Source organism: Psammomys obesus, unplaced genomic scaffold, assembly GCF_907164565.1.
Source record: "Psammomys obesus unplaced genomic scaffold, mPsaObe1.curated_primary_1811, whole genome shotgun sequence".
Classification (NCBI taxonomy): Eukaryota; Metazoa; Chordata; class Mammalia; order Rodentia; family Muridae; genus Psammomys; species Psammomys obesus.
In genome coordinates, this window is record NW_026586662.1 from 6,305,574 (window position 1) to 6,331,106 (window position 25,533).

Consider the following 25,533-nt stretch of genomic DNA (forward strand, 5'->3'; position numbering starts at 1 on the left):
ATTTAATTGGAAAGTCCAGTTTTACTCTTTTTATTTTAATCATTTATTGGAATTTACTCAATTTGTATCCTGGCTGTGGCTCCCTCCCTCCTCTTCTCCCACCCTTCTCTTCCTATGCCCCTCCCTGAGTCCACTGATAGAGGAGTCTTCCTCCCTTTCCTTCTGACCCTAGCCTATCAGGTCTCATCAGGGATGGTTGCTTTCTCCTCCTCTGTGGCCTGGCAAGGCCATGCCGCCCCAGGGGGTGTTGATCTTCTTAAAAAGAAAGATAGAATTGCAATTTATTAAACTTGAGTTTAAAAAATTCCTCATAGTAAATAATCTAGAGTAAAAATTTTTTAAACATTTTTATAGTTATTTTATATGAATAAGTGCCTTGTCTGAAAGCTTGTTTGTACATTATGTGCATGCTTCATGCCTGCAGAAGTTGGAAGATCCAATTCCAGAGGACTTACTGATGGTTGTGAGCCATTTTGTGTGTGCTGAGAGCAAAACCCAGGTTCTCTACAGGAACAATAAGTGCTCATAACCAACAAGCCATCTCTCCAGCCTCAAGTTAGATATTTAAAAATAGCAATAATTGTTACAAATAATGTTTTAGGCTGATGAGATGGCTTGGTCAATAAAGGCAGTTGCTACTAAGCTGATGACCTGAGATTGATTGCTGGGATCATGGCGCAAGGAGAGACCCGAGTCCTGCAAGCTGTCCTCTAACTCTGTACCTAATCCTGCACCCAAGCTGAAACCCTTTCACACTGGGTGTGTTAACACATATCTGTCAATTCATTCACTCAGGTGGAGACATATGATAACCTGGAAGTCAATGACACCCTGTGCTATAGAGTAAATATTAGACCAGAGTGAGCTACATGAAACCTTGTCTAAAAGCAGCAAGAAAAACTAAGCGAAAAATCTCACTTTTTGACATATGTAAAATGGTTTGTCTTAAAACTTTTTATTTTAAATAAACAACAAAGGTCAGATAAATATCTTTATCATGTTATCTTGAAAAAAATCATACTAATTTTTTTTTTTTTTTTTTTTTTTTTTAGGAAATATTCTTACAGAGGACTACAAAGTCAGTTCTGTGGCATTTTATGAATTTTGTCTTTTATGGTCAACTTCACTAGATTGATGGGGAAAAACACTCTCACAGGCCCTCTGGCAGCGATTATAGATTTGATATGCTGTATTTGTCAAATATTCCAATATTTCACACAAGTTATTAATATTAGCTCAAAATGTAATATCCCCGAAGAACTGCTTCAGTGACTTTTTTCACATAAAGATTTTATGAGCGTCAAAGTAAAACTGATATATTTTGGCACTTTCTCCACATTTACATATGAATTTACTTGGGAGATTATTAACAATTTAGAATATATTATGTTAGATAAATTTGTGAGAAGTGGCATTCCTAAATATTAATTGTTGTAATTCTTTACTTATCATGTAAATAATGTTTTCTTTAAAATTAAAACCATTTTCCACATTATACCACCCCTTCATTATTGCTAGGAAATATATTGTGAAGTGATTTGGCAAGGTCTATTCTTTAACATTCAAATTAACTGCTATTTTTCCAAACACACCCAGTGAACACAAGGTAGGAACAAATACAACATTTCCATAGCCCTCCTGCACTCAGCCTAGCAGTCTCGCCAGAGTGCTTTTCTCTGCTAACAAGAAAAGAGGAAAAGCAAGTGATCATTTCAGTTGTAATTTTAAAATGTGCCGCTTAGGGGTTCTGTTTGAAACAGCAGCTCTTATACAGTTATGAGTGAAGGCCACAATGCCTCAGTTACCGTAGAGTCCAGAGAATTTTGTTTCGTACTTTTATGGCATTCTGCATTGAGTTTAAGAAGATCTTAGCCAGCATTTTGTGACAGCGACTGGTCAAAGTGGATTTTTTTAAAACACCAAGATGCATGCATCTGTTGCCCTTCTCAGAATGTTATATGTTTCATTTTGCTACAGGAATACTTATTTTAAACTCATAATTACCATTGTTATTGATGCAATAATTCTACACTTGAGTAATCAAAATATAAGCACTGTAATGTCTATGAGTGCTCGTACAGCCTTTTAAATTATGTAATAGAAACCTAAAAAAAAAAAAATCCAACACACAGAATGGTGAAGTGAACTGAGATTTCTTAATCATAGAATATTATCGTGGAAACAAAAATTACTTCAGGTCACCAGAGGACTGTGATGACCTTCCACGGGGACACTGCCAAATTCACTGTTACCCCAGCCTCTGCATGAAGAGGCAGAAGGAGATAAGGTAAAAGACAGACATAATCACTATAGAAGCAAAAGTGGGGAAAAAAAGAATCAATGAAATGAAGAGTTGGATCTTTGAAAAGACTGACAAGATTGGCAAGCTTTTATCCAAGTCAACCAAAAAATAAAACAAAAATTAATAAAATCATAGGAAAAGTGGGACTATTACAACAGATACCAACACAATGCAGGACATACTTCCAAAACCATTATTTCATGAAATTGGAACATCTAAAAGAACTGGATAAATTTTTTAATCCAGATGGCATACCAGTGTTAAACCAAAAAAAACAAAACAAAAAAAAAAAAAAAAAAAAAAACTGATCCAGCACAAGCAATGAAACTGAAGAACAATAAAAGAAATTCCCTAAACAATAACAAAAAAGCCCAGGTCCAGATAAATTTACTACAGAATTGTATCAGACCTCTATGGGTGAACTAAAATGAATGCTTCCCAAACTATTCTCTAAAGCACAAGAAGAGAGAATGATTCCAAGTTCTTGATTATATGATGTCAGGATTATATTTGGTACCTAAACCAAATAAGACAGAACAGCAACAGAAAGAAAACTGTGGTTCGGTCCTTGATAAGCATAGAATCAAATATTCTCAATAAAATATGTTAAAATTATATTCAGAAGCACATGAAGAAGATCAGCCAGCACAGGAGCTAGAGAAATGGCTCCCAGGTGAAGAGAAGTGGTTGCTCTTGCATAGATAAACTGCTTGGTGCTTTACAACTACCTGTAACTACAGTTCTAGAGGAATCAATGTCCTCTGTTGACCTGTGCCACACTACACATACACATGATGAACATACATACATACATACATACATACATACATACAGGCAAAACACTCATACATATACAAATTTAAAAAGTTAAAAAAAAATCACCCATGATCACATCAGCCTCAACCTATAGTTCAATATGTAAAAGTCAATAAACCCATTATACCACATAAACACGCTAAAGGGCAGAATCACCATGATCCTTTCACTAGGGTTAGACAAGGCCTTTAACAAAACCAATACCTCTTCGTGATAAAAGTCTCAGGAAAATGAGGAATTCCACAGACATATCACAATAGAATAAAGGCAATCTACAAGTCCATGGTGAACATGGATGTGGGAGCCGATAAAGTTTCATTCCTAGCTGAGGAGCTATTGATAACTAACAGCTGCTGAGGTAGAAATGGTCAATTTTCTTTGGGCATACAGCTCCTCTGAGGCTTCCAGTTCTCTAATATATGGTCCTATATCTATGACCTTGTTGACAGCACTAAATAAAAAGAGTGTGTTAAAAAAAAAAAGAGTGCTCTATTTTGCAGTAAATGGAGTCCATTACCCAAAACCACGACTACTCAAAATGTATACTTGTGGGGCTCAGTCCTAAGGAACATGTCTGTTATATCTACAATACAACTCCAGAACCTGAGACTTGGGATCAGCTTAAAAGAGGAGGCAATGGAGGTGAATCGGGGAGAATGGGAGTAAGGAAAGAAGGAGAGGCTGTGGTCCAGATGTATTGTGTGAGACTTTGGGAGATAATCCCTTATACTGTTCATTTATTTGACGATTACCTTATAGCTTGAAAGCAAAGGACTGTGGGGTACATACTACTTCACCGGCCAAGCACATTTGTGCAAAAGCCTGTCTATCTTAAATGCCAATCCTTTCCGATTTCCGAGAGGCTCCAAAGCTCCACATTCATTCTTCAGTGGGTTTGGGGTGTGTGTGATAGGGAGAGAGAGAAGAGGAGTGGTGGAGGCAGGAGGGGTCATCTTTGCATCTCTTTTATCCCAGTAGAGTTTTTTTTTTTCTTTCTGTGCTTAACCATAGTTCTTTATAGGCAAGATGTCCACAGAAGTAGAGAGGGTTACCTACTATAGTTAAATTAAATTTAAAATGTTTTCAATTGATAGTATAGCTGTTCATTTATGAATAAAATTTTAGACAACGTTTAAAGAAAAGAAAAAGAAAAAGAAAGAGAAGGCAGATAGATTGTCAGCAACAGAGAATCAGGGAGATTGTGCCATAAGACAACGTCATAAGCCTCATCAATATCATTGCTTAGGCAGAAGTTGAACAAGGACAATAGAAATGTTAAAATAAACAGGAAATGCCCCTGAAGCCCCAACCCTTTATGCGCAAAGAGCTACAGACGACCAAGGAGTACTGTGAGCAGGAAAAATAGTCTTCTCCTGTAAAGAATACACCAACTAGTTATCCTATATATACTAAATGGTCAGCCATGAAATCATACATACATGTAACATTTTGTAGATGAACAGGCTACAATTATGAATGTAGGAAAGAGAGAGAGAGAGAAACAACTAATAAAAAAGGCCATGAATATTAAAAAGTGCAAGGAGGAAATATGTGAGAGGCTTTGAAGGAAGGAAAGAAAAGGGGAGAAAATGATATAATTATACTGAGAGGTTCAAAAATTAAGAGTTAATTCCTGGGACTGGGGCAAAAATCAGCAGATCACAGTCCTTTCAGAGCAGGGGTCCAGCAGCAGTCCCCCGCCCAGATTAACCTTAGGGTGTGACTAGGGTCACATAGCCCCTAAGAAAGCCCCTGGGATGTGTTGACTGCCCCTCCCCCTTGCTACAGCCTAACCTGCACTCAACAGGGCAGTACAGGGTGGGGGGTTGTGTCAGGTGTCCCCCAGGTAGCCAGACCTGACCATTTGCGCTTATGGCTCCTAAACCCAAACTAATCATTTTAAAGCTCAGCTCCCCTAGATCCCTTAGAGACTCTTTCACCAAATCCTGTAACACCAAAACTTGGACTTCCCTGCTTGCCTTTTGACCCCTTAAAAACTCTGTTCCCGAGCTAAACAGAGAATCCTCTGTAGAGGAATATCAAATGGCAGAGAAACACTTAAAGAAATGCTCAATTTCATTAGCCAGGGAAATGCAAATCAAAATGACCCTGAGATTTCACCTTACACCCATCAGAATGGTCAAGACCAAAAACTCAAGTGACAACACATGCTGGAGAGATTGTGGAGAAAGGGGAACCCTTCTCCACTGCTGGTGGGAATGTAAACTTTTATAACCACTCTGGAAATCAATCTGGCACTTTCTCAAACAACCAGGAATAGCGCTTCCTCAAGATCCAGCTATACCACGCCTAGGCATATATCCAAAAGAGGCTCAAGTACACAAAAAGGACATTTGCTCAACCATGTTTGTAGCAGCTTTATTTGTAATAGCCAGAAGCTGAAAACAGCCCAGATGCCCCTCAACTGAAGAATGGATACAGAAATTGTGGTACATCTACACAATGGAGTATTACTCAGCAATAAAAAAGAAGGAAATCATGAAATTTGCAGGTAAATGGTGGGAACTGGAAAAGATCATCCTAAGTGAGCTATCCTAGAAGCAGAAAGACACACATGGTATATACTCACTCATATAGACATATAATATAGGATAAACCTACTAACATTTGTACACCTAAAGAAACTAATTAAGAGGGAGGACTCTGGCTATAATGCTCAATCCCCATCCTGAAAGGCAAAGAGGATGGACATCAGAAGAAGAAGAAAATGTGAAACAAGTTAGGAGCCTGCCACAGAGGGCTTCTGAAAGGCTCTGCCCTGCAGACTATCAAAGCAGATACTAAGACTTATGGCCAACTGTTGAGCGGAGTGCATGGAATCTTGTGAAAAAAGTGGGAAATAGTAAGATCTGGAGAGGACAAGAGCTCCACAAGGAGAGCAACAGAATAAAAAAATATGAGCACAGGGGTCTTTCCTGAGACTCAAGTACCATGCATGGAGATAACCTAGAACCCCTGCACAGATGTAGCCCACGGCAGTTCAGTGTCCAAGTGGGTTACATAGTAATGGGAAGAGGAACTGCCTCTGACATAATCTGATTGGCCTGCTCTTTGATCACCTCCCCCTGAGAGTGGAGCAGCCTTACCAGGCCACAGAGGAAGACAATGCATCCACTCCTGATGAGATCTTATAGACTAGGATTACAAGGAAGGAGAGGAAGACCTCCCTTATCAGTGGACTTGGGTGGAGGAGGGAAGGTGAGACTGAGAGGGGAGAGGGGAGGGGTTTATGGGGGGATACAAAGTGAATAAAGTGTAATTAATAAAAATGAAAAAAACAATTATTAAGTTATTCAAGATCACTTGAGGAAACATTGAAAATATACCATAAGGAAGAAATAAAATGTCATCCATACTTTTTATCTCCTGCTCCATTGGCATTGTTAAACATTGTTGTATATGATATTGTTATTTATTCATTTCTTTTTTAGTGTATGCAGTGTTAAGGTTGATGTAATGGTGTATGCCCATGTACATATATATACATATATATGTACTTCATATATTTATAGTATATATACATAAATATTTTAGAATAAAATTAACTGTTCTATGAAAAAAAAAAACCTGTTCCCCCAGAGTTGAGCGTTTCTTTCCCCTTTGTTCTTGTAAAGGGCGGCCACCCAGCTCGAGTTTGTAGTAAAGGAACCTTGTTTGTTCTACATCATACTCAAAGGCTGTCGGTCATTTGGGGACTCGCGATCTGGGTATTTCAATACAATAAAAAATAAATGATTAAAAAAGGAAATTTTTTTTCCAATCTGTAGGCAGTCGTTTTGTTCTGATAACAGTGTCCTTTGCTTTACAGAAGCTTTTAAGTTTCATGAGGTCCCATTTATTGATTGTTGATCTTAGAGCCTGTGCTGTTTGTGTTCTGTTCAGGAAGTTGTCTCTTGTGCCAGTGATCACAAGGATCTTCCCCACTTTTTCTTCTAACAGCTTTAGTGTGTCTGGTTTTATGTTGAGGTCTTTGATCCACTTGGACTTTATTTTTGTGCAGGGTGATAAGTATGGATCTATGCATTTTTCTACATGTAGACATCCAGTTAGATCAGCATCATTGGTTGAAGATGTTATCTTTTTTTTTTTTTTTTTTTCATTGAATGGTTTTGGTATCTTTGTCAAAAATCAGGTGTCCATAAGTGTGTGGCTTTATTTCAGGACCTTGTATTCAATGTCATTGATCTACCATTCTGTTTCTATGCTAGTACCTTGCAGTTTTTAGTATTCTTGCTCTATAGTACAGCTTGAGATCAGGGATGGAGATACCTCCAGAAGATTTTTTTATTGTAAAGGATTGTTTTAGCAATTCTGGGTTTCTTGTTATTCCATATAAAGTTGAGAATTTTTCTTTCAAGGTCTGTAAAGAATTGTGTTGGTAATTTGATGGGAATTGCATTGAATCTGTAGATTGCTTTTGGTAAGATGGCCATTTTTACTTTGTTAATCCTGCCAAGCCATGAGCATGGGAGATCTTTCCATCTTCTGCTATCTTCTTCTAATTCTTTCTTCAGAGACTTGAAATTATTTTTCATACAAGTCTTTAACTTTCTTGGTTAGGGTCACATCAAGGTACTTTATGTCCTTTATGGCTATTGTGAAGGGCATTGTTTCCCTAATTTCTTTCTCAGTCCTTTTGTCTTTTGTATACAGGAGGGCTACTGACTTTTTTGAGTTATTTTTATATCCAGCCACTTTGCTGAAGGTGTTTATCAGCTTTAGGAGTTCTCTGCTGGAATTTTTGGGATCTCAGTTATACTATCATTATCATCTGTACATAGTGATACTTTGACTTCTTCCTTTCCAATTTGTATCGCCTTGATCTCCTTTAAATGTCTTATTGCTCTAGCTAGGACTTCAGGAACAATGTTAAAGAGATATGGAGAGAGTGGGCAGCCTTGCTTTGTCCCTGATTTCAGTGGAAATGATTTAAGTTTCTTCCCATTGAGTTTGATATTGGCTATAGGCTTGCTGTTTATTGCCTTTACTATTTTCAGGTATGTGCCTTGTATCCCTGATCTCTCCAAGACTTTAAACATGAATGGGTGTTTGATTTTGTCAAATTCCTTTTCAGCATCTAAGGAGATTAAGGAGATACTGAGACTTATGGCCAACCTTTGGGCAGAGTGCAGGGAACCTTATAAAAAGAAGTAGGAAATAGTAAAACCTGGAGAGGACAGGAGTTCTACAAGGAGAGCAACAGAACAAGAAATTTGAACACAGGGAACTTCCCAGAGACTCACACTCCAACCAAGGACCATTCATAGAGATAATCTAGAACCCCTGCACAGATGTAGCCCATAGCAGTTCAGTGTTCAAGTGGGTTCCATAGTAATGGGAACAGGGAATGTCTCTGACATGAACTGATTGGTCTGCTCTTTAATCACCTCCCCTTGAGGTGGGAGCAGCCTTACCAGGCCACAGAGGAAGACAGTGCATCCAGTCCTGATGAGACCCGATAGAGTAGGATCAGAAGGAAGGGGAAGAAGACCTCCTGTATCAGTGGACTGGGGGAGGGGCATGTATGGAGAAGGGGGAGGGAGGGTAGGGTTGGGAGGGCAGAAGGGAGGGAGCTACAGGGAGGATAAAAAGTGAATAAATTGTAATTAATAAAAATTAAAATTAAAAAAAGAAAAATTTGTGGTGGATATGAAAAAAAATTAAGGGACATATTTGTAGACGGTTTTTAACAAAATACATTATATCAATACATGACATTCTGAAACAATAAAACATAAATTTCAATACATTTTTGTTCTGTGGAAAACATTCTTAGAATGTAATCTCTTATTACCTCAGGGAGGATGAGTGAATAGAAACATGACTTAAACCATGCTAAAATTTATATGTAATGATATTTTAGAACCATATTCCACTAGGAATATCTTATTTTGAGAAGCAGACATTGTGAATGATTATGACTTCTTTATATCTACTAGTTTGATATACAAGTTAAATGTATTTGGTATGCAATCTATAATCAAAAGCATACTACTTTTGAAAATTACTATTGTATTTAATGTATACTTAATAGATATTTTTACTATAATTTATATTTTTGGTAGGCAATGTCTATGAATATACATAGTTTCACTTTCTTATGAATGTGGAAATTGATAGACACTACAAAAAGAAATCATAATTATTTTTATTTAAATAATTATAGAACATCATGACCTCTGGTGCATAAACTTCATGCATTCTGAGAAAGAAGGAGGGATTGTATAAAGTCTATGAAACATGGCATGAATGATGTCCTTTCAGAAAATGTATTGTCTCATTCTTCTAAATTACTGACATAGTTTAATTTGAAATATGAGTCTTGTTTCAAAGACATAATGCAGTAATTTCTACCTTAAAATTTCAAATATTTATATATGAGATTTCAATCTAATTGGTGAAAAATCAAGGATTTGGAAGCAAAGAATCTTGATTCTATACAAGAAATTGGAGATTTTTTTTTCATTAATGTGGACACATTATTAATGTCAGCTTGAAAAACCTCCTAATTTTGTATCAAATTCTTTCCACTCATGTACCATCTCCTAATACTGACATGACAAATTACCACACTCCTGATGGCACAGGAGAAACATTTTTTTTCTTGAAAAGTCCTGGACATTCACTTTTGAATCCATCAGCAGAACTGTGATCTCTTTGGCACCAGAAAAGGACCCTGTCTTCTGATTCTATTTGCTGGGGTTTCTAACAATCCTACGATTATTTCTTCAATCCTTGGATTATAGCTTCATAGCTACAATTTGTCATTAAATATTTTACAAGTACAGCTGCCCACTGCTTTATCTGTCAAAATTTCTTTTTTCTAACAAGTACCTACCCCTTTTAGATATTATGTAATATTGACTTAAGTATATAATTTATTAGGATATTCTTCCAATGACATGAGCATATATATATTGGAGAGAAAAAAAATCAAACCACGTTACAGTATCCCTGTTTTCTTTTCTCTTTTCCTAATAATAACACTCACACTGAAATACCTACATTTTCCCCAAATCTCCACAACACTGTAGTCTCATGTGTTTGTTTCTTCATGTACTATTTCAGTTAAGCACTTAAAGTTTCATAGGCTTGGGATTTATTTCCAAGACTCTTCATCTGCAGAACTCCTGCATTTAAATACTTTGGGTGGTTCTATCCATCCCCATATTTTGCTCACATATATAAAACTGCGTGTTACGGAATGCCTCCCCTCATGGTACCATGTTTTATTTCTATGTGCTTGCTATGCTCCTCTTTTTCATTCATTTGCTTTTCTCTGTTTAATTTTTTCACATTTTCAAATACTATTACACATAAAAAATTCATTTATTTCCAATCTGAATCTTGATTCTGAACATTAGCGTCTTTTTCCAGAAGTGTATAAGATGTGAGAGAAATGGTTGAGGACAAAGGTAAGATGAGGATGTAGGTAGGGATAGTGTCTGATGTCAACTCTTTGGAGAAGTTTAGTTGTAAAGGCATAGTAGCTCTGTAGGAGATGTAGGGTCAGAGATATAATTACTTCCTTACCATTTGTGTTCTATTTGAGTTAAGACAGAAAATGTTGAATGTTAATTTCTTCATGATTTGATACAAATGAAATAAGATTGTTGATGGCAAACAGAATCTTAAAGTTATATGGAATGAACTCTAATAACATGATAAATTTGATCTCACGAGAAAGAATTGTACCTCTGAGATTAAAATAGAAAATTTCTTTCCCTGTAAGACTTGTAAATTCAAATAATTCAAATGGATTATAGGAAATGCAATGGATCTTCTGTTTCTGTAAGTGAATATAAAGGAAAGGGAAAGTCATCACTGATTTTTGAATTTAAACACATGGAATTTGTGACTAGAGAAGAGAATTCAAAAAAAAATTCTTCAGGATTAAAAGAATGAACTAACTCTAGAAACACGAAGCAATACTTGACAGTCTTGGTGGCAAAACTACCATTGCAAATTGCTCTCTACAATTTTGTCAAAATGCCTGAAAGAAATAAACCTCAAGGTGAAAAAGTCTGTTTGACTCGTTGTTTCAGAGCTTTTAGTCTGTGGATATTGATGCTTTTGCTTTAGAACTGTGGTGAGGAAGAAATTCCCATCATAGATGCTTGTCATATAAAAGTAGCACACCTTACAGTGTTCAGAGAATAAAGAAGAGAGAAGAATGGATTGCAATTCAGTAAGATCATGGAGGATTGAATGAAAAGTGTCCTTCATGGGCTCAATTATTTGTACTTTCGTCTTCAGTTGGTGCTGTTTGGAGGATGACATGGAATGTTCTGAAGGTATAGCCTTGTTGGAAATATGTCATGGGTGGTGGGTATTTAGAATTTATAATCTGGTCCTATTTCCAATTTTCTTTGTTTCATGTTTACAATCTGTCAGTTTCCTGCTTCAGCTACCTGCTCCCATTTATTCACTGCCATTATTGACTCTTTCTCTGAAACTGTTGGTTCAAATAAGCTGTTTCTTCTACAAGCTGTCTTGGTCATCATGTTTTATCACAGCAACAGAAAAGTAATTAATACAATGCTCTACAAGAGGATGCCCCCAATGACCTATTTCTTTCAACTGTCACATACTAAATATCCACCACCTACTAGAGTACCATCGGCTGGAACCAAACCTGCCATATATGAGGTTTAAAGTGATGTTTAAGATCGGAACTATAATGAGACTGGAACATTTAGGATCAAATTGATGTATCTGTTTGCCATTTTTTTTTACAGTGAAGAAATAAAATCCTGTATAATAATATACTCCTAAAGAATTTGGAGAGATGGTCACTACCTGCGGAAGATGCCTAGAAGCTGCAAAGCAAAGTGATTTTGGTCTTGGTGACGCTAACACACATGAGATGCCAGATCATAGCTATCAGTGCATCAACATCATATACACTCTTGGAAGCAAACCTGTGTGCTCAGAATCTATGCACAGGATAGAATCACAACTAGTTAATTTTCATTCTTTGTCACAACTGTTGTGCACACACTGGTGATAGCTGTGTTTTTAAGTCAATAGCTAGAATACTAGATTATATAACCTTGGCCTAATGAGCCTGACATTGGAGCAAGTGAATGACTTGAATGGCACTTGGTGATCAAGAATATGAAATAGTCTTCACATGAGGCACACCTTTGCAATGTACAGAGGTGTCAATTAAAATAACCCCAGCACAGCCTCTCCACTTCACATCTTTTCAGTTTTCCTAAGATGTTCACTCATTTTCTAAATGACATGCTTCTTTTTTCTTCAGACTTATTTTGACCTGAGATCCATTATGTAATACCAAGTTACATAATGTCTTTGAATATCTCAGTTTTATTCCATTATGAGAAGATTCATAATTAATTCCCATATGGCAATCTTAATTTTTCTCTTTTCTCTGTTCTTGGAATATAGATTGCCAAACCATTGCAGTCTTATCTCTGCTGTAATAAAATTAGTTTATCATGGAGATAGTTCATTATCATAATTAAATTTAGAAATGTCATAATTTCTTAGTTCTTCCTGGTTTTATAACAATTTGTTAATTTTAGTTTGCAACCAATTAGTGAGAAGAAAGGTAGTAAGTCTAATTTTCAAATCACAGACATATGAAGATGAAGTCAATGGTTTTTCTTAACATCTATCCATAAGCAACTTCTACAGAAATAGTTGCAAGTACCTTATTGTTAATTAGTACATTTTGTACAAAGCAAACACCCAGTACTTTAAAATGTAATGCAAATCCTGTCCTTCTAATTACCCTGTTTTACACAAAATAAGCACATATTATTCCTAACTAGGAGTAATAATGATTTTGGAAAGAAGTGCAAAAGCTTATACAACCTTGCAGTCTCTGAGTTTCGCTGATTGTAGGGCTTAAATGCTGAGTAAAGAAAAACTGATCGCTCTTTTCCCAGTTTAGCATACTACACCATCCTGAAATATTATCAGAATTCTATTTTTAACAAATTTAATTTCCTTAGAAACTTATTGTTCTTTTTATAAAATCATTGATTTTACCAGACTACATATATTTTTAAAGTTAGTTTTGCAAAGATTTAATGGATTTTTATATTTCTGGTAGGCTTAATCTTTTTTCTGATCCCTTAAATCTATCCAGATCTTCTTATGCATCAGTGATTTCTCTCCTGGCTACACAATAAAAGACTGTTAAGCAGGAATAATCCATTGACTACACTCATGTAAAGGTCACCAAGATACCTTTGATCTTCCACAAGGACATCATCTTCAGTCATGTCACAGATCAATTCTAGACCCAGTATCTACTCATATTCTTAATATAAATTATTTATAGAATATTGCACTAGAAACAGTCATGGTGAAACAACATTCTTTTCACTGAGCTCCCATGCATCACCATTTCTTGCCTCCCTTTATTTAATTCTTTTAACCCTTTAAAACTGCAGTTCCAAGATAGATCCTGCTCTGGTCAAAGGCTTGTTAGTGTCATTCTGAGACATTCTGTGTGAATTTCCACTATTCTTCCAGACCTACGAATACTTAAATCTTTTTGAATCAGGCTTTGTTAGCCTGGGGAGGATAGTAAGAAATGATCATTCCATTCAAACTCGACTATATGGTATGCATTCAATAATTTTAGGAAATGGATGTAAAACATTCAGAAAAGGATTTTTAGAACATTTCCAACAATGCTAATTTTAAAGGACTGTGCTCATATGTATGAGAAGTTTTATCCACAATGGAACAGTTAGACCTTTTGCAGTTTTGATGTTGCTTCACTTCTTCCTTGTGTTGTGGGCTCTAGCTATGCACCTCCTCACATTACCACTTGCATTTTGTCCCCTCCCAGACCCTGGAGTGAACTGCCTATCTGTGCCCCATGGATACTTTTTCTGCTACTATGGTTTGGATATGGTTTGCATGTCCTCCAAATGTTCATAGGTGGGTGATATTAGCTATGAAGTAGTGGTGTCTAGAGATGTGGACTTTGGGGATGCAGGACAGACTGGAAAGTCCTTAGGTCGTTGATGTGTTTAAGGCAGTTCATGTGGAACTTCTCCATAGCTCTCTTGATAGCATCATTATAAAAGCATGAGGCTGGCTCCATCCACCTCATCCCTGAAGCTTTCCGTTTTGAGATGTGACTGGTTTCCCATACATATGCACTAAACTGGAAATGTTACAACCCAAGGGACTCTCAGAAGATGTGAGCTTACTCTAATGTAAATACCGCTGAACTACCAAACAGCTGAGCTAAATAAATGTTTCCTCTATGAAGTCTGAGTGCATCAGCGAAGGTAGCAAAAAAAGAAAAAATAGACATGTGCATCTTCAGCATATTGATTTTCTTATGTATCATCTAAATGAGAAAATCCTACTTGATTTTCTCAAGAGTTTTTTCTTTTTAAGTCCTTACATGAGTCTGAGCACATGTACGTAAATAGGTACATATCATTACTATTCCTCCAGAATATACATAAATAAGTAGATAGAGAGATAAATAAATAAATAAATGGAAGAGAGCAACATAGGTGAACAAAGTTACAGTGGTACCAAGCATTTAAAATATACCTGTCTGTGTGGGAAGAAGAGGAAGTATTGTAAGAGCCAGGGGGTCAAGAACACCAGGAGAACATGGCACATAGAATCAACTAATAGGCCTCATAGGGGTTCACAGAGGCTTGAACAGCAATTACAGACCTTGTATGGGTCTGCAGTAGGTCCTCTTAATATATGTTATGGCTATCTAGCTTGAGGTTTTTGTGGGACTCCTAACAATGGGAGTGGGAGTGTCTCTCACTCTTTTGACTGCTCTTGGGACCCTTTTCTTCTTATTGGGTTACTTTGTTCATCCTTGACATGAGGGTTTGTGCCTAATTTTATTGCATCTTGTTATGCCCTGCTCAGATGATATCCCTGGGAAGCCTGGTTTTATCTGAAGGAAAAGGGAGAAACAGTGGATCTAAGGAAGAGGGGAGGTATTGTGTGTGGGGGTACTAGAAGTAGTAGAGAGAGGAGAGGCTGCAGTCGGGATGTATTATATGAAGTAATAGTAATAATAATAGTAATAGTACTAATAATAATAGAAGCTACAGTTCATATGCTATTGTGGCCACAAATGCAACATACCCTCTCTTTATTAAGAGATCACTCTAAGTAACACATCACACACCACAGCGATACTTTTAACTGGAAGTAGTACCTCTTGACCAAGAAACATTTCACTTCCAAGGTTCATGTAGGAATTTCTAGAAGAATTTTTGTTATATTTGTGGGTGGAAGAGCCATTAGAGGATAAGTTCTGGCTGAACAAACTACAGTGGAAAAATAGAAAATATTTAATTTAAAATATCAATAATGTTGAAGATGAGAAACCCTGCCTTGAATAATTTTACAGTCTCTGAAATAAGACCATTTGAATATTTGTAGGAGGAAATGTTGTGTCGCTGCCCTTGAATACTGATCTTTCTTAAGCAATAACTTGACACATATTTAAAATATCCTTATGTCTTAGATTTTGTTTTTTTAACCTGTTTTATGTAAAAATCATATGTGATTGAGGTAGGCAATTATTTGACAATTGCAAAAAAAAAATTAAACCAGGAATGCTTAAACTTAACACAAATAAACACAATACAATTTGATGTATACTAATTTGGTATTTACATTTTGTATATTCAGTAAAACAAACCAAAACAAAAAAAACCCTTTTATTTAAAATCTATAATAGTCTCAAACCTTAATCAAATAAGCTGTTTCAGGTTGTTTTGGTTGATGTTGTACATTTTGGTGTCAAATAAAAGATAAGTATGCGTGTTCTATGTTCAGAATCAAGGCTGCACTGAAACCATGTGGAGAAACTCACAGGAACCCTACTGGAAATACCTCAGATTCATTATGTGTTGATTGTGAATTGACTTTTGGTTTTTAAGTACTCAAAACAAACAAACAAACAAACAAACAAAAAACCCTCCTTACTGTTAACAAATGTTTCACAACTACCACATCCAAGTATATGACCCTCTGTGGGGCTGTGACTCAAAAATTAATAATAAGAAGGTATTTAGACTGTATCCAGAAGGGAATAAAGAATCCTAATGACCCATTTTTTTTTTCTATTTAAAATCTAAGGTTCTTTTTCTGTCCAAAATAGATAACTACAGTGCATTTCAAATAGAGGCAATTAAATGCATTTCTGATTATAAGATAAAATGTTAGGATGATAAATGAGAAAACAAACCCTACTTTCCTATAAAGACTGTTCTCATAAGTAAAAAAATAGTCTGATATTAAGAAGGATAGTAAAAGTCTTTCCTTGTTCCCAAGAACAACAACAATCCAACAACTTAATGAAAACGAGCAAGGGACCTGAACAAACATTTCTCTAAAAAATTGAAAATAAACACATGAAAAGATATTTAACATTGCTAGTAAATAGAAAAATCATATCAAACGATTATGAAACAATTCTTACATCCATTAGCATAGTTTTTATAGAATAAAAGAAAACAAAACTTACCCAACCAAATAAATGTTAACAAGCATTGCCAAATGATACTGAGAAATCAGAACGCTTGTCTGTTGCTGGTGGAAAAAAAATGAATGGTTTAACCACTATAAAACATGATGGTGGCTCCCAGGAAAAGTAAATACCAAACTACTGTGTAGTTTCTCTGAATATGTACATGGGAGAATTGAGAGCATTGACTCACATAATTGTAGGCTCATGTTCTTGCTATTCATAATAGTCAAACTGTAGATGTAATCAAAGCATCTATCTACTTATGTATGTAAAAACACTGTGTTGTTTGGCCTTTAAAGAAGGGGGATGGATGTATTTGAACACTCACTAGACTATGAATTAACCTTGAAGATATTATGCAATGTTGTGTAAGAATGTTATAAGATGTCAAATAAGGTGAGCCTACCTCTGTAAGATGCCCAGGTTAGTCAAATTCACCCAGACAATGAGGAATTCTGGTTGCCAGGGCATAGGAGAAGAAACGAGAATGTTGTCTCATAGTGTAGTGCTTTAGATTGAAAAGATGAAAATATTCTGGAGAAGAGTGACTGACTCCATTGCAAAGTGTTTGTAATAATGACACTGAGCTATACACTCACAACAAACAAAGTGGCTGTGTGTGCTGGCACACGGTTGTAATCTCAGCACCAATGAGGCAGAGACAGGACTAATTTATACACTGAAACCTTGTCTCATATAACCAAAACAAGCGAGGGACCAAATAGTACCTGTTATGTTATTTATATTTTGCCATGAGAGGTGTCCAAGTGTCCGGTACAAATTTGGAAACAAATGAAAATGAGTATTAACAGTCAAAGAATAAAGCGTGATACATGTGCACAAGGGGAATATCACATGGCCCCAGTGCAACAGCATGAATAAATTTATAGAAATAACAGTGAGTTACCAGACAACTCATATTGTAAAATTACACTTACATGATGGAGGTCCTAACAAAGCAAAGTATGATTGTAGTTAAAACCACAACAACGCATACCTATGGGTGGAATACTGATATGGAAGGGCACTTAAAGAGGCTTTAAAGGCCAGAAATGAAATATATTTCTATCTGAATGGTAGTTACAAAGTATCTACATATATGAAAATTCATGGAGATATACCCTTAAGTTCCACAATGTTATTATGCTCATTCTGCCTAAATTTAAACAGAAAACAAAGTCTCCTATACAAATCTGAGCCTTAAGTCTCAGGCCAGTCTTTATTGTCTTACAAAAACCGGAGGTATTCTTTTTTATTATTAATTTTTATTTTTTATATTAATCACAGGTTATTTACTTTGTATCCCAGCCATAGCCCCCTCTATCATTCCCTCCCAATGCCACCCTCCCTTCCTCATCTCCTCCCTGCCCCTTTCCAAGTCCACTGCTAGGAGAGGTCCTCCTCCCCTTCCATCTGACCCTAGCTTATCAGGTATCTTCATGACTGGCTGCCATGTCCTACTCTGCCATAGCCTAGCAAGACTGTTCCTTCCTTGGGGTGTAGATGGGAAAGTAAAGGAGCCAGTCGTTGAGGTATTCTTACACTCACAAAAAGATGCTAGTGCAAAACCTGCTACTGACTTTTCCTACTTTTGTCAGTAAAAGAGAGTTGCTGGCTTGAGGAAACCAAAATGAAGCTAGAGAGAGATGCAGGTGGAGTGGGCTCCGCCTGAGGCTACTACAACAGAGCCAAGCTGTTCTACCAACTTAGTCATAGGTTAGCAATACCCTTAAAGTCATTTCTGGGTAAGTACCTGGACCACCAACATAGGACTGATGTAATAAGAGCTGTGCATTGAAAGCTAAATCTGCCTTTTGCCTTTCTGAGTAATGCAGTCTACCAGAGGGATCCTTTTTGGAAGATGAGGAGAAGTGAGAGTAGGAGAGGATTAGAATTTGTCATGGAGGATTACCCCAAGAAAGAGATAATAGCCTCTGCAACTCAGCTATTTTATAGAGCAGAACAAGAGCCTAGCAGGCAAGCTTATTATCTGGAGAAAGGATATTCTTAATGATTAGATTCTTCCATATCCCAATTTTCATCTTCAAGTATGATACATGAGAGGAGACAAAGGAGAAAGTGTATTACATAAAGTGAAGGGAGTATGAGGACAATTCTGAACAAAGCAATGACATCTTTTCCCCTAAAAGATCTAACACACACACACACACACACACACACACACACACACACACACATGCTCTTTCTCTTTCTCTGTCTCTTGTTCTCTTGTTCTCTCTCACTCTCTCTTGCTCTACTCTCTTGCAAATTATATTATGCCAAGAGTACTTTATCAGGTATTAATTTTGCTTAAGAATATGGAGTTAGGCAGTCCTCACATGGAACCTCTCAGTCAGTTACTGCAGGAGGTGGCTACGCCATCTTAAAGGTTTCTTTGATTTCTTGGTACACTCATCTTTTCTCATCATGGCTTTAGTGTAAGTGAGTTTGTTATAAGGCAGCTGATATCTCGCCGAGCACCTGTCTTTTGGTAAGCAAACTGCTCAGTTTTCTATTGTCCTCCAGCAGCACTGCTTCCATCTTCATTGTTTCCTTTTATCTGTCAAGATACAGTGACCGAGCCAAGCTCAAGTGGACAAAAGTTTTCAGCAGAATTTCAAGACTACTGCATTGTATTATTGCGATTAGAAGGAGATCTGCAAAGAGAACAAAGTGGCACAAAACAAAACACATATAGGTGTTTGGTCCCATGGAGAATGAGCAGTGCCCTGAAAGACTGGTCACAGTGTTCTCACAGTGTAAACCACCGCTCGATTTTACGGTTAATGATTTTTTTTCTGACCCCCATTCCTAATTACCCTGTGTTGTCGGGAGCTAAGTGAAAGAATAAAATAAAGCTAAGTTAATTAAACACCAAGTTTTAATAATTACAACTTGGATAAGAGTTTACTGTGTACATAGTAAGAAAGAGTATTTTTATTAAACAAGGCTGATTTTGAGCACGAGGTTATAAGCTTTTCCATCTGTTAATAAATTAACATTTCTGGTTAAAAAATAAAAAGATTCATAGGCTTTAAGGACTTGAATAGTCCCTTCTGGGAACCGCATTTATATGGAAGGACTAGGAGTTACATAGATCTGTGATAGCCAGACAGAGTGTAAGACACAACTAGACAATAAAGATGATAAACTTCTGGTTTCTTCCTAATGCTTCTGGCTAGAGACAAAGGCACAAAGGCCTGGCAGGACTTTTCTCAAGCCAATAAAGCCCTGCTGGTAGTCCAGCCAGATAAGTCTAACAGGACATATTTATCTCCAAAGTTGTGTGCCCATCAACATCCTTGTTTTTGTTTAAATTGACCAAAAATAAGCTAAGGCATCAAACTCCTTAAAACCCTTAACACTCCCATCCCTGCAGAAAGAGCCATGTTCAACTTCCTGAGTACTTCTGCATTTCAGCAGATCTTCCCGCATGTGACCCAAATCTTAGCTTTTCTTCATGAGCTGATGCTATTTGTTGTGTCTGAGAGTTTCCCTGCTGCTACCTATTGCACTTGAGGTTTTTTTTTTTTTTTTTTTTTTTTTTTTTTCCACTGCCTTTTAATTCTAGAACTGGCAGAGAAAACAAAGCCAGTCAAGACTCTTATACCAATATAATTGTCTATTTACAACTGTTATTGGCCTTAAACTGGCATTCTTGCTCTTATTTAAAGCAGTCTCATAATGGTTATTTTTTGCCTATATATATATATTACATACAGAGTGGTTTTCCTGGAAGAAAACGATATATTGACATTGAATCAAGCATTGAGATTTATTTATAATCTATCTATATTTAAAAACCAGTGTTAGAGACTCCCAGCAAAATTCAAATAACCGTTCTATAAATCTATTATCTAACCAAATTGTGAGTATTAAAGCCAATCAATAAAACAAAACCACTGCATGTAAACACCATTTGTGGTGCTTTGAATTTAGAATGGCTCCATAGGCTCATAGATTGGAATGCTTGGTCATTAGAGACTGGTGCATCTTGACAGGGAATAGGAGGTTTGACTTTAATGGAGTAGGTGTGGCTTTTTGGAGGAAGTTTATCACTGGAGATAGGATTTGAGGTTTCAAATTGCTCAGAGGAGGCCCAATGTCTCTTTTCCAGTTGCCTGTCGAGATGTGGAATTCTCAGGGGCCTCTCCAGTCCCATGCCTGCTTGTGTACTGCCATGCTTCCCACCGTACTGATAATGGAACAAACCTCTGAATAAGCCCCAGGTAAGTTCTTTCTTTCATAAGAGTTGTTGTACTAGTGATGCCTCTTCACACTAATAGAACAATTACTAAGATAGCATCCTCAAATGATTATAAATAACAAGAACATCACAGAGGAAATTGTGAATACTTTGACAACAGAGAAAAATGACATACAAAACAACACTTAGACTAAATACTCAGTGTTAAGGACAATTTACTAAATATTTAAAAACAATAACAATACATTTATACTTTTAACTTTAAAAAAGTTTTAAAAGATCAACAGAAGCCTTGAAAAAAGAACAAAGGCACTACTGAAATTAATGAGCAAAAGTTCCCATTCTTTGTCTTGTCATGACTATTCTAGTCGGAATGAAATTATTCCCTGTTGTGGTTTTGATTTGATCTTGATTAATGACACTGAATATTCTTTAGATACTTGCTGACCATTTACATGTGGTTTCTTTTGAGAAATATCTATTCAGACCTCCTGCTCATCTGAGTTCATGTAAGCATATGGACTTTTGGTTATTAGTTTGTTTGGCTATTAACCTTTTATCAAACTAATAGTTTGCAAATATTCTCTTCTATTCATTAACTTATGATGGCTAGATTTAATCACCAGCTTAACATGACCTAGAATCACCTGAGAAGGAAGTTTCAATGAGGGATTATGTATATTTTTTTTGGCATGGTGGTTTGAAAGAGAATGGCTACCAAAGCTCACATATTTGAATACATGATCCACAGTTGGTGGAAGCTTTTGGGAAGGATTAGAAGGTCTGGTATTATTGGAAGAGTGTGTCACTGGAGGCAAACTTTGAGGTTTCAAAAGACTTATCATTTAATTAGCTCTCTGGCTCCAGCTTTTTAAAGCTCTCAGCTGTTCCTGCCACCACATCTTTGTTTCACTATTATGGCCTCTACCCTTCTAACACCACAAGCTCTCCATTAAATGCTTTCTTTTATAAGTTGCCCTGGACATTGTGTTTAATCACAGCAATAGAAAAGTTCCTGAGACATTTGCTCTGTAGAGGACTAACTTGATTACACTAATGAGCGTAGGAAGATCCACCCACTGTAAGTGGCACTATTTCCCACACAGTTAACTTTAGATTTTTTAAGAATGGAGCAACAAAGTTTAGCATTAGCATACATGTGTTAATTTTTGTCTGCTCTTTGGCTGTGTATGTAATGTGATCATCTCTGCAGACTTGACATCCCTATAGAGATGGACTGTAACATGGTACTGTGATGGAAATAAATCTCTTCTCCTTTGGGCTGCTTTTGTTGTGGTGTTTTATCACAGCAAGAGGAAAGAAAATTGTCACCATTGTCTTTTCATTCTATTGTTTGCTGTTAGGAGGTGTGGTAGCTTGAATAAGAATGACTTTCGTAGGGTCTGGCATCTGGCATACTTGGTCCTCAGTTGTCGTCACTGTTTGCATAGGTTTAGGAGCTGTGGCCTTGCTGGGAGACACATTTAAGGTTCAAAGACTAACACTATTCCAAGTTTGATTTCTCCCATTCATGCAATGGTTTAACATGTGAGCTCTCATCTTTCTGATCCAACTGCCATACCTGCCTGCAGCCACATTTCCCTCTGGGACAGCGATTCACTCTTACCTCTCTGAAACCTTTCTGCCTACATTTTTCCTTGGTCATGGAAGCTTATCACAACAATAGAAAATTTACTGATACAATGGCAATGTAAATTAGCATAAGCATTGTGGAAAACAGTACAGATGCTCTAGAAATAACTAAAAATAAACTGCTGTAGGACCCAGTAATCCCGCTCCAGGATATACATCCAAAAGAAATGAAATCAGTGTAGAGATAGGTCCACCCTCTTCTTTATTGCAGTACTGTATAGTGTAGCCAAAATATATTAAAAAAGCAAATGGGCATTAGTTGATAAATAGAAAAGTTGCAGTGTTGTCAACCTAAATAACAACTAGAGAGAGTTCTACCAAATGATTTACTTTAGAACAGAAGAGAACTGCAAGGGTAAGATACATCACACAATAAGCTGGGACATATAACCAGCAAGTTATCTATGGGGATAACCTGGGATTACAAAAACATTTCTTATCCAGCAAATTCATTTGATGATTTTTAATAAAAAGAGCCATCTTACTTGAATCTTTTTTTTTTTCGGTCACTCCTCTATTTCAGATGTAAAATATTTAAGTCTTAGTTGCAAGGTGGCAGGGTTTTGAACTTCAATAAGACTTCCAGATATTGAATATTTATTAGAGAAGATATAAAAGCACAAGGAAATATTAAGCCATTGGAGAACTTAGCAGTGTAGACTTCTATAAAGCAATAAAGCAAAAAAGGTAATACAAATAAATTTCAAAAAAACATGACTAACAGACTGGGGAGATAGTTCAGTGGATAAAGTATTTGCTGTTCAGTCGTGAGAACCACAGTTCATTCTTCTAGCACCTATTCAAATGCTAGGACAGAATGACAGCCACCTGTAAGTTAGCATTTGAAAGACAGAGGCCAGGGAATCCACAGGGAAAGCAAGCTGGCTAGATTTCTAGTATCAACACAATCTGGGTCAGCAAGAGACCCTGTCTTAGTAAATAAATTTAAGAACAGTCAAGGAAGATAGCCATTGTCAGTCTTTGGCCCCAAGATACATCTATACATACACATGTAAGCCCACACATGGACAGATGTTGCTTCATGTACCTTTCCACTTTGCTGATCTGCATTATTTAACATGGCTATGTTTGCATTAAGCAGCAAGATGTATATTAATGCTGTATGACAGACACAAAATAAAATTGAATATGAGTGGATTTGCCCCAAGCACTGTGCCGGTCATTCCTCTCTGCTCAGTCTTCCACTTTTCTTTTACCACTCAAGGTGGCCATAGCACTGATTCTCTTAGTGTAAAATAGTCACAGAACTGTTCTGAGTAAGTTTCTATGTCATTTACTTAATCATAAAACCTGTACTGAGTGTGGAGTACATGCTTTGTCATTATTTTTAAATCCCATTTGTAGTTCTAGCTTTTCTTGATTATCTGAGCAACACACACACACACACACACACACACACACACATATATATATATATTTGTATGCACACACACACATACACACACACACTAATATTTAGATGTAACAAGATGATGGCCTCCGACATTTATTTTGGTAAGTAACAAACATTTTCTAAGAGTTGTAAATTTCCATTAGTTGTTTAATGGAAGTTATTAACTGTGGCAACAGGAAGGAGTGTCCTTAATATTAACAAAAATAAAAATAAAATTGTGTTTGAAAAATTCAAAACCAAGGAAGTGAACACATTATTTTTCAGGAGAAACTTAGTTTAACAACATCTTGTAAGGGACACATGAGGAAAATGAGAACCAGTTTAAAATCTACACAGTCCAGCCAGGTCACAGGTCTTCAGATTTCCCAGGTCAGTCTGTGTTCTACTCTGAATCTTAATTTCTAAGTTGGCTATCTCTATGTGTAAGATTTTCCCATCAGGCTTTACTGATACTAACTCCTCTCTGGGGGTTGTAATCTACACAATGAACTGAATAGAAATAAAGTGATTTGGGATTTGAGAAGTCAAGCCAAAGAGGCATCTTTTACTGTAAAATGGGCCACTTTGTTAAGCACAGTAATGGCTGCCTGAAATTCATAACGCTTTATGTCTGGTTAGCTTAACAGAATTTGTAAGATATCAATCCATTTACAGCTTACCCTAGGAGGTGCTTTTGGAGAAATGCTAAGATCTTATGTTAATTGGCACAAATTATATCTAATACTTATCCATTAAGGTCCCGTTGCCTCACACTGTCGGATCTGCACAGTTTGATCCTTAGCATCTTTTTCCTGGGCATCAAGATGCAGGTACATCATCATCCGAAAGTTGTCCGCCGTCAGTGAAAGTGTATTGCTGTGTGAATCACAAGTAATAGGAACTTGCTACTTCCCATCCCATTATTGTTAAGTAGAAAATAAACTGCAAAGCTAAACACTTGCCCGAGGCTTACTTACATCTTCATTTTCCTACCCCTGAGAATTCAGGTGCATTTTCAACAAGTTTACAGCCTCATAAGGCATTAATATGGCCCTTTGGTTGTAATAATGTTCTGCCAAGAGCAATGCTCTCAGAACCAGACCACGTGCAGCATTAATAGCACATTAAATCTCTCCCAGGTCCCGCCAGCCACTAGATCAAGGCTGTTTCAGGGGAGCTGTTTGAAAAGATTGCTGATGCTCTGTATTGATGAAAGCCAAGGGTGGGAGCTCCATTCAGTATTGAATGACACTGAAACTGTGTCTTGTTTCACAACAGAAACCTCTAATTTTCTTTGCTTTTGGGGGCCCTTATATCTTATCATCATGGGAGGATCTTCTACAGCGGTAACTGCTCCAATTAGAAAATAATAAATGAATCATGTGAACTTCAGCAACACAAAGTAAAAAGCCAATAGAATCAGTGATGTTCTAGTTTTTCCTGACTTCTGTGCTGTGTTCTTTATCTTGCTAACCATCAAAAATAGGAGCATGTTGGACGAACAACCCAAGATTAAATTAATTACAAGGAAAAAAATGATACAAAATGAGTAAACATGAGCTTTGGGAAGCTGCCGGTAGTCTAACATGGCATATGGTTTTGTAGTATGCTTACTTTAAAATGTAGAAGAAATACATTCT